The following is a 6,765-nucleotide window of genomic DNA, read 5'->3' as shown; positions in this document are numbered from 1 at the left end:
TAATAGACTCGTCCTTTTTGTCTATTTCTACGTTGGCTTCTCTTTGTGGCGTGGCAGTCTTGGAATGACATGTCACTTTTGACTTTAAGTATTGTATCCAAGACCCATGAGGAGGGATGACCCAACCTCCTATGCCAGAGTTCCTTAGACTCCACAACATTTATACTGATTTTTTGTAGTACAAATGCAGTCGAGCCTTTATTTTTGTTCATAGAACTGTATGAATCCACAACATTGCTTTTAAAGAGATCAACATGTACCACTTCTGCTTCATTCAGTTGATATAGCCCATCCTTAAGTGCTCCTTTCACTAGTGTTTATGCCGTATGGTTGTCCTTAACAGCACAATAATTATCATGAAATTTAACAAACACAACATTGTCTTAAACTAATTTAGATATGCTAACAAGATTTTTAGCTATATTGGGTACACATAGTACATTCCTTAGATTGAGTTTGCATTCATTTGAGGATAAACAAGAGTTACCAATAGCAAATATATGTAACTGTTGACCATTCCCAACCATAACCAGTTCAGTACCTGTATATTCAGAGGGGTTGGCAACATTGTTGAGATCTGCTGTCAAATGATTGGTTGCTCCACTGTCTGCATACCAGTTGAAGTCACTTGTTGGTTCTGCTTGGAATAGGTTTGAGTTTTGTAAAGTAACAAAGGCATATGGGTTTGATCCTAGTTAGTGTGACTATTTGTGTTTCTTTTCCCTTTGTTCTGATTTGGGACGAATTTCTGTTGTATCTTTGATAACATACATCTACAGCATGGCGATATCTAGAGCATACCTGACATGTTGGTCGATTTCCTCTTCCACGGCCTCTGCCCCGGTTTCCTCCTCCATTGAAGTTATCGTTCCCTCTTGAACCATTAAACTGTTGCTTGTTCCCTCCTTGACTAGAGGTTTTTGGAGTAAAGGGGTTACAGTTGAAGACAACATTTGCAGATGCATTGTGCCTAAATGTGGTTGCAGCCTTTGAAGTATTTGATGCTCTAATCGTTTTTCAAAGGAGAGTAGCTCGAAATGCATATTGAGCCACGAAATCTTTGGTTTTCTTTGGATTACAACCACTACATGATTGTATTCCTCATCTAATCCAAATAGGACCTGAGAGACAAGGTTTCGAGTGGACACTGAACTTCTAGCCTGTGCCAGGTTATCAAAATAAAGTTTCATCAGTTTCAAATATTCAGACGTTGAGCTATTACCTTTACGCGTCTGTTGAAAAACTTGTCGTAGGTAGACCTCTTTTGCAATTGACTGCACTCCAAACAGGGCATGAATGGCATCCCACAAACCTTTGGCATTTTCATGTCCCATCAATTGGACTGCCACTTCAGGTGTCATTGAGTTATACGACCAACCAAGTAGAAGTTGATCAGTTGTAACCGAGGCTTCATATAGAGGATTTAGAATTCTTTCACTTGTTCAACTTGACGATCATCTTGATGCTTCAGAGATTGAAGAAGTTGTGCTAGAATCAGTAATCCCTCCAGTGTTCTAAGTAATAAACATTGGAGGGCAGCTCTTGGCTCAAGATAGGTGTCCTTCAAGTTTGTATCCTCGAAGGACTAGCAGCACGAGAGTCTTCCATAACATAAAGCTTCTGATGGAATACGAGACATACGTAGCAGAATTGGGACCTAATTACACTCTAATTTCTTCTAAATTAAAGGATAATAGCATGCAATTGAAGGAAAAACAGTGAATTAAAAGTGTAGAGATGCTACCTTTGAAGCTCCCAAAAGCCGCTTCTCCTCATTGAATCTCGACCGAACTCTTTTGGACCACCACTAGAGTTGACCTACTATCCTCTGGACTCAGAACCGAGTTGTGGGACGCAGTGGATGAAGAGAACCGAGAGAGAGAAAAGAGATGAAAATAAGGAATGGAATTTTGAGTAGGTTTGGGTGTTTCCTTTTTTCTTCACAAAGTTGTAATTTTCCAGCCCAAATATCATAAAACTAATTTTCAAAATGGCAAAAAGTATTTTAACTAAATTCAAAAGCTCAATTTATAGAAAAAAGGCATGCAACAATTGCATGAAAAAACTTCACAAAAAATCCAACACCTAGAATCCACTCACTTAGTGGGCTTAATGTCTCCACTATAAGCCAACACCTAGCCCACTATTTTGTTAGTGGAATTATCCAACAAAAGTTTGGATTTTCCCACTAACTTTAGTCAAAGGGCAAAATAGTCATTTGGTCAAAGTCAAACTTTGACCAAAAAGTCAACATTTTGACTTTTTATGATTTTTTCTGTGTTGACTAATTTTGACCTCCCGAGCATGAATCCGCATTCATTTTCTCGAAATTCAAATCACATTTGAATATAAGGTCGGTCAAATTTTTGACTTTTTACAACTTTGACCATTTCCATCATTTTCGAGCTTCTGAATATGAACGTATTCATATTCTTAATATTTAAATCACATTTAAATATTAAATCTGTATCTCTAAGCTAAAAAAAACCCGATCACTATATCACATATACTTGTCGGTTTCTCTCTCTCTACCTAATTCGAACAGTTCAAATTATTCTATCATACTGTTCTAAGTTTATTCCATATGAGCTAGTAGGGGAACCTAATGGACCTATAGATCATGGGCTTCAATGATCCAAGATTAGCTAGCTAAACTCTTTAGACGGAGCTAATCAACATTCGTTAACTAACGGGTCATTCCACTAAAGTTTTGTAGTTGCACTCCCCTCACTATAGATATATTTGTGTCCATTTGATATAACCATGATGAGTAAGTTAATCCTTCACAGGTTGTTCGTAATCTCGGCTGGGTCATAAAAATCGTTTTAACCCCAAGATTACATCTTGTTCCTTAAGTTCCACTGATCTTCTAATGAACAATTCGTAATCTCGGAGGGTGGAGCCCCTTGTTTAAGACCTGGATTCAGTACTAAAGGGAAAAACCTATCTACTGTCCCTATTACAGGTAGGAGTGAATTCAGTCTTGCACCCTATGTTTCCAACTATCCACCCGATCTTACCCCTGAAATGGGAGGCTTATTGAGCCAGCGATATTGAGCTGCCCTCACCTATGCAAATCTAACGATAATTCTAAGTGAACAGGAGTTCATAGTTAGCTCAGGATTAAGATTACGTTACCTAGGTCATCAATTAACGAAATAGTCAGTTTTATACATAAAACAGTATTTAGAACATAAAAAATGACTATTTCATGGTTCAGTCTTATGTAAACTCTTTACATAAAATACCCCATTCACATATCTCTATATGAACGATTCAGGATCACATCGTTTGTACTATCTATAAAGTGGGCCGCATCCATAGTGTCCCTAGAATAAGGCGCCCAACCTTATTCATATACTATAGACCATTTTGGCTATATATTTGAACTTGATCCACATTAATGTCACTACATAAAGTTCAAATTACATTAAATAGCCTCGGAACCTTAGTTTATTGGATTCAAGATTACAATTTCAATAACAACTTTATCGAAAAACAAAACAGGATATATTTATTAATTTACAAACTACGAGTTTTAGGACATAAAATCCAACAGATTCCCTTTTCCAATTTTATATTGGTTATTTGATTAAGCAACTAGTTAAGTGGAGGAGTGCTAAATTTTGTTGAATCCTGAACATGGTTCCTGTTGTTGGGGTTGATGCCCTAAAGTCTCGTGTCCTGTAGTTTGCAAACAATATGTATGAACACTTGTGTTGTTAATGTATGATATTTACTTCACATCTTGTATTTTGCTCATTTACTTATTTTATTTGCTTTACCACAATCCAATAAACATAAAATCCCTGGTTATCTGGATGTGACTCAAGCATGTATGTGGTGACATACAAGTGGATCATGTCTTGAGTGATAACCAAAATGGTCTGTAGTATATGGATATAGGAGGGAAACCTTATCCTGGTAACGCTACAGATGTGGGCTGCTTTGTGGAATGGTCACAAGTGTTGTGACTTATCACAGATGGTCTGATCCTGATTATTCATGTTGGGGACATGCGAACGGGGGCGTCCTATACAAAGAATTTGTATAAGACCTGACCATGAAGTGTTAACGTCTCGTTATATAACACCGTTCATGACAGAGACTTCACTTCACTAGGATGACCATAAGTAACATGACCTCAATCCTGAGTGAGTTGGGAACTCCTGCCATTGAGGGTGGTCCTTTGATTTGTATAGGTGCGAGTCGCCAGGTCGCTGATTCAAACCTACCATTTTAGGGATTCGTCTGATTTGGGAGCTGGGAACTCAAATACAAAAGATGGAATTCACTCCTTCCCCGAGGCACGGGTAAGTAGAAAGATGGCTCCCTTAAGGGTTGATTCCGGGGCTTAAACGATGTGGCGCCACACACCTTCTCTTGGCCCGAGAGGTTTTCACACATAGTTGGACTATGTTGTATTGTTCATTAGAAGAATCAGTGGTACTTAAGGAGTGAGATGTAACTACAGGGGCAAAACAGTAAATTGACCCAGTTGTACTTACGAGCATCTATGAAGGGTCATCATACTCGTGATTGGTTATATCCAATGGACACAGGAATATATCTGTAGTAAGAAGAGTTCAGCTATTGGTCTTTAGTGGAATCACTGACAGTTAACAGATGGTGGATCTCGTGGCTAAAGAGTTTAGTCAGCTATTCACGTACCGTTGGAGCTTCGAGCCACAGGTCCATTAGGTCTCCTGGGTAGCTTGGATAAAGTCGAGAACCAGTATTTGGGTTAATTTAAAATGTTCAAATTGACAAGAGGAAGTTCGATTATATATGATATAATTAGACTGGTTAATTATATATGATATAATTGGCAAATATATGAGATACATTATCTTAAAGGAAATTAGATATAAATATGATTTATATCAAGTAAAGAAGAAAATACTATAGTAGATATGTGATATCAAACTATAGGATATAAATATAATATGATTATATTTATTAATTAATTAATTGATTAATTATATGATAATTAATCCCTTTTTCCACATTCGGACGTGGGTAGTGAGCAACGTTGGTTATGGTAACCGATGGGTTAAAAATGAAAAGAGTTTTCATTTTGAATAGTGCATTCAATATTTCTTCGACCGCCCTAAAGATTTCGTGAAACGATCGCCCGAGAGCCTATACGATAGTTGCTTCTCCATCTAAACGATCGTCTACCTCACGATTTATCTAAACGATCGTATATGTTTTTCCTAAACGATCGTTCAACATTTCATACACGATCGTGTGGCTCCTCTATGCGATAAGCACTTCTACTATACGATAGCACTGTTTTCTCTCCCACTTGCTTATCGCCTATACGACTCGTTTGTCCTCCATCCTCTACAAAATTCACCAAAGCCCACCCTTTGAGTTTTCACTCCGAGAATACCCGAGGCTCATTACTGGTGGTTTCGTCCCCGTTGCGATGTTCGTGTTCGCGTTGATCGTGTTGTTGCAGTCAACGTTCCCATCGGGTGTTGGTAGATCTGTTGGAGGGATCCGCTGCGTTGGGGTTCTGAAGTTCGAAGATAGTCTTCAACTGGTATGGAACCCTTTCCCTGTTATTTATCTTATTCTAAGCATGCCTATAATTAGATTTGATTGCATAACTACATGTGTTGAATGTATTTTGTTATATTTCGGTTACGGTGAGATTGGAGCGATCTGAACGCGCTCATGGAACTCTCGGTATGAGATCCTTCAATTGGTATCAGAGCCAGATTCTAATACTCTGATTTCATCTGTTGCAATGAAATGACATATACATTCATGGTGAGTGCATTTCTACGCTGTTTTAATTGTTAAATCTGATGTGGATGTGCCAGATTAATGGATGTTTTCGGGATGAATAGCCTCGGTTTGTTTAATATCCTTTTACATTTGCGGTTATTTGTAAAGGCCCCTACGTTTTTTGGTTTTAATAATCATTATCGAGTATGTATTCAAAGTTTGTTTGAAGTTTTGAGTCATTTGTTGAAGTTCTAGGCAAGCGTTGCAGCTCTTCGAGGAAGAAGGCGATCTAGGTTGATCGCATCATGCAAAAGAAGTTCTACGTGATCGCTGTCCATCGCATCGTAAAGATGAAGGAGTAGGCGATTGCGGTTGAATGCATCAGTTAAATGATAGGGAATGTGATCAAAAGTTGGTCGCATTGGGTTGATGATCAGGTATGCGAACGCTGAGTATCGTTTAATGCGTAAGCGCGCTAGACGATCGTTTAGGTCAGCAAGCTTCATCGCTTAGTAATTGACTAAATGATCGCTTAGCATCGCAAGGTAAATCGTTTAGCAAGTTACACGCATCGGTTAGACGATGAGACGCTTGTGTATCATTTAAAGCACGTGCACTAGATGATTGTTTAGGTCAGTAAGCTTCATCGCTTAGTAACTGACTAAACGAACGCTTAATAACTAAAGGTAAATCGTTTACCTGTCTTTTCGCTACACGATCACATGGATGGTCAGGCTTCGCAGCCTCGTCGTCATCTACGCGATCGTTATCTTATGCTCCTATCGTCTAATGCGCGCTAAACGATCGTCTACTTGCTGGAGTTTGTTACACAATGAAGACATCCTAGCGGTTCAAGACCAGGTTCGCCTATGAACCGGTTTGCTCGATGAAAAATGTAATAGATAGGGTTTTTCATTCTAGTTTTTTTTTTTTTTTTGTAAAGGCTCATCCCGGTCCATTAATCCTTTTGTTTATTACATGCGATGTATGTTTAATATGTCATATGGTATGTACATATAGTAAATCCCA

The sequence above is a fragment of the Benincasa hispida genome, chromosome 11, assembly GCF_027475165.1.
Source record: "Benincasa hispida cultivar pf3 chromosome 11, pf3_genome.v1.1, whole genome shotgun sequence".
In the NCBI taxonomy this organism is placed as follows: domain Eukaryota; kingdom Viridiplantae; phylum Streptophyta; class Magnoliopsida; order Cucurbitales; family Cucurbitaceae; genus Benincasa; species Benincasa hispida.
Note: the sequence above shows the minus strand (reverse complement) of the source record.